Consider the following 4,505-nt stretch of genomic DNA (forward strand, 5'->3'; position numbering starts at 1 on the left):
TCCCAGACAGTAACCCAGCATAGAACTGGGAAAATGAACAGCAGACCCCAATCTTATCTAAAGGAATATTGACAAGCGATTGCTGCTAGATGAGGAACAGCTGACCTTCCTAAAACAAAAACCTCTATATAGGCTGACTAGATTCACCAGATGGACAAGTAGTGGGGAATGGCTGGGGGGGCCGACAACACAGCAAACAGTAGCAGGGTTATCAGAGTGTAAGGGCTCCAGTGGTGGGAGGGAGGCTATGGGAGGGTGCCATCTGGCAAGTGGGTGTATAGTTGAATCAGATGGTTTGGATGTTCTGTGTGATATACACAAAAAAATCAAAAATTTAAAAATGTATTATATTTGAGGAGGAAGCATGAAAATTTGTCATGTTCATTAGTAGAGGTGATACACATTACCACTGAAATCTACCTGATGACTTTATAGACATACACAGGTGCCAAGGATCCGAGTGCAACCGATTATGACTAGTAATAGTCAGATACATACAGATTAGAGACACATGCCAACATCTCAATGTTATTAGCAAAAACAATGAGTCTTTCTGTAAGAGACTATGTATTTTAAAATGAAATGGAGATCTTTTTTAAAGGTTAAAAAGTCATTCAATTTTATGTCTTACAGGGCTTATACTGAGTTCAATATTGTATAACTATATTAATTCAACAGTGAACCTAAAAATTTTATAGCCACTTTTGAAAGAGATGTAGTTTTGCTCTGGAAACTGTTATTGAGTATGTTAAAGCTGTGATGAAACGTTTCTTCTCAAAAAAATTATTTTCACTCTCAAATCCTCTAATATGGCCCTAATAAATCCCTAGTAAATAGAATACTTTTTAGGTATTTTTATTTATTTTTTTAACCTCTATTCTGCATGCACTCCTATCTAAGCTGACTTAGATATTTTGAAGAATTTTGAGAGGAGTTTGGCATCCTTTACAAATCCACAAATTACCAAATACAAATATTCCTGTATCAACTTCCCCATAAATTTCTCTACAACAAAATGTGACAAAATTAAAAAGAGCTTGTAGGGCAGACATAGGGTGGAATGAATTCTGCAGTTGTCATGAGACAGCCACAGAACTATTGGGCCCTGTCGTAGGACCAGAGAAGGATCAAGCCAGATAGATGCTTCATGGGGAGAGGAGGAGAGGATAGATAGAAGGCAGGTCCTGAACGATTGGAAAGAGAGCTCGTCTCTGTCTTTTTCTTCTTCCACTAGGAAGCCACAGTGAAGATGGGAGTGGCTGGGCCCTGGTCCATCAGAGAGCAGGGAGGAGGGTGAACCACAGCACATAGAAGACACAGCACTGAACGAAGTTGGTGCCACTATAGTTTACAACCAGTATTTAATTATTTTGTTTTTAAATTGTGTTTTCTAGAAATTTAGCTTAATGACCTGAAAATCAGTCTATCTATCTATCTATCTATCTATCTATCTATCTATCTATCTATCATCTATCTGTCATCTCTGTCCATCAATCTCTATCCATCTATGTATTAATATATGTATTTATCTATCTACTTACCTACCTACTTCAATGAACTGAATTGTAAATTGTGTATTGTGACTTGAACCCAGAACTTCACATATGCTAGACAAGCACAGTGTCACTGAACTACATCTCCAGCCCCAAATTGTATGTTTTAAGAAGATAAAATGGAAATGTGCTATTTTCAGTATTTTAACTGTCAGGATGATTGGCAGCTTGGACCTGGCAGACTTTGAACTGGTAGAGCTAACGATACCGAGGTGCTACTTTCCCTTTGCGTTGGAAGAAAATCCTAAATTATTATAGAACTCATAAAATTAAGCCCACTTGAACCATTATTTTTTAAATTTTTCAAGAGGGTCTCTTTATAAGTAGCTAAAAAATGCTTCCCAGTAAAGTAGCCAAAAGCAAGCACGGTATGTTTTTGTAGTTCATTGTGTAGTATCGAGTTGTTCCATTCTTTGGCAAATCTTTCAGCCAGTCCAATTCTAGTTTCCCTTATCTTTCTTTATTCCTTTTAAAAATAACTCATGCTGAGGCTGGAGAGATGGCTCAGTGGTTAAGAGCACTGACTGCTCTTGCAGAGGACCCGGGTTCGTTCTCCAGCACCTACACGGCAGCTACGAACCGTCCTTAACTCCAGTTCCAAGGGAATCCAAAGCCCTCTTCTGACCTCTGCGGCATTGCACGATACGGGTGCACTCACATACATGCAGGCAATACATTCATACACATAAAGTAATAAAAATAATAAATAAAATATTTTTAAAACCTCGTTTCCTCATCACCACATAGTAACTTAGAAACACACGGAAAGAACCCCAGATTTAGTAAGTAAAAGCATTAGTGTTCTGCTGCTAACACCCTTATGCTTACATTTTCATGCATATTTTAAACACCACTTTATTTTTTCCAGATTTTGGGAGGAAGCTTTGTCCCTTCTTTTCAGTCCAAGAATAGTTAGGGAGCTGCCTTGACATATTGCTTCTATATTATTTATTCCCAATTTATAAAAATCCTTGACTTCTGTTCTCATTTTCATCTATTGATATCTCTAACAAACTGTCCATAAATCTAAAGCAAATTCTAGTTTAAGAGTAGAGTTTAAAGACGGTGATCATGAAGATTATGTCTGGATTAACCACAGTACACTGTTTCATAACCTATAATGCAGTCACATTAATGTGGCAGTGTACAAATAAAAATACTAGAAACATGATTATACTAAAATACATAGCATATCAGTAGCCAGGATAAACAGAGGAAATGAAAAGTTAACTGATTTTGTTAATAATTAAAATATAATTGACATAATTTTTTCAACATTATTTAAATTTGGTTAACTAATGCCATTTATGAAGGAAAAATATCAAGAAACCTATTTGGTTTATAAGTTACGCATTAATTGTATAAAATCCAAGTGAAAAATGGATTACTTACCTTAGAGATTTGGAAAACACACTGGTGAGTTACCTACAAGTGGGATGAGCTCAGATGGAGATGAAAAGTTCCAAACTTGCGCATTACTTACAGGGTGAGGATGAAGTCTCACTTCACCAACTCTGTCCTGAAGAAAAGGCTGTCACGTGTTGGGCCTTGACTCATGTTTCATCCCCTCCCATTAGGAACAGGCATATCTAATTTTAATCCTGTGACATAAACAGCTCAGGCTGCTCTTAAAATTGTTTGAGAATCAGTTCCAGCCTGCAAGCTTGGTGTGTGCCAAACACAAAACAAAGCTAAACAGAATCCCAAACCATTCTTTCAAAGCCAAATACTAACATGTAAGCTCTGAATCACTTTCTAAAATAAACTTTACCTTAAATGAATAAGAAGAAACTTCAAATTAGTTTCTGTTGGAATCTAACATTAATAAAACCTCATCACCATCACTTAGAATTAACATGTAACACTTAGAACTTATGACTTTATTGGTGTTAACTGTTTTATTACGCAGACTCCAAGAGACTGCAGGTTATTCAGTAACAGTGTCTTTAAAAATCACTTGCCTTGGGGCTGGAGAGATGGTTCTTACTGGAGAGTAAGAGCACTGGCTGCTCTTGAAGAGGACGGGGGTTCGGTTCTCAGCACTCACATGGTGGCTGACAACCATCTGTAACTCCAATTCTAGGGGAGTTAAGGCCCTCTTCTGGCCTCTGGGGGCAGTGAATGTATGTGGGACCCTCACATACATGCAGGTAAAACACTCATACACATAAAAATATAAATTATTTTTAAAAAATTTAAAATCACCTGCTTTAGCCTCATTTTAACTGAAAATTTTAGCATTTAAGGAAAAAAGCTTACATTAATGGCCACCATAAGAAACAGATGGCGGATAAGTGTCACATGTTAAAAATGATGACTTTTTTTCTTCTAGGAAGATAATACATTAGTTTAAAAAATTATTTAGGGGCTAGAGAGATGGCTCAGAGGTTAAGAGCAGTGGCTGCTCTTACAGAGGATCCAGGTTCGGTTCACAGCACCCAAATGGTGGCTAACAACCATCTCTAACAATAGTTCCAGTGGATCTGACACCCTCTTCTGATTTCCATGGGAATTGCATGACATGGGCACCCTTACATACATGCAGGCAATACACTCATATGTATAAAATAAAATAAATTATATGACTGTAACAACCTGATATTAAATTATCTTTATTTAAAAATAGTTACCATTTAATTTTGTCAGGTATAAATATATCAAGCTTTTGAACAATCTTCATTTAACATGAATTTAAACTGACTAAATTGTATATTTTGAAATCTATGTTTTAGCATTAAAACTTGAATAGAAAAAGCAATGCAACAATAATTTGCAAGGCTTATTTTATTTTCTTCTTGGGAGTCTTCTCCTTTCTATTTATTCATATTGTAACGTTTTTTTGAAACTTGATGCTTTTCTTACACTAACAGCTGCAGCCTTAAATTAAACACAGGCAGTTTCAACTACTCCTATATTTGCAGGACATTTAAAACTCTTGCATAAATTCTCTAC

At 36.3% G+C, this 4,505-nt stretch overlaps 1 protein-coding gene across 2 annotated transcripts in view; it reads right to left on the reverse strand.

Annotated features, from left to right (window-relative positions):
• The window catches only part of Sgcg (sarcoglycan gamma), an 85,878-nt gene extending 82,795 nt beyond the window's left edge, over positions 1-3,083 (reverse strand). For both annotated transcript variants that reach the window (XM_029559602.1, XM_008825003.2), the window contains exon 1: positions 2,946-3,083. The gene's annotated coding sequence lies outside the window, so the exon portion shown is untranslated. The remainder of the gene's footprint in view (positions 1-2,945) is intronic.
• Between the last annotated feature and the right edge of the window lie 1,422 nt (positions 3,084-4,505).

This window comes from Nannospalax galili, unplaced genomic scaffold (assembly GCF_000622305.1).
Source record: "Nannospalax galili isolate Female #2095 unplaced genomic scaffold, S.galili_v1.0 scaffold488, whole genome shotgun sequence".
Taxonomy (NCBI): domain Eukaryota; kingdom Metazoa; phylum Chordata; class Mammalia; order Rodentia; family Spalacidae; genus Nannospalax; species Nannospalax galili.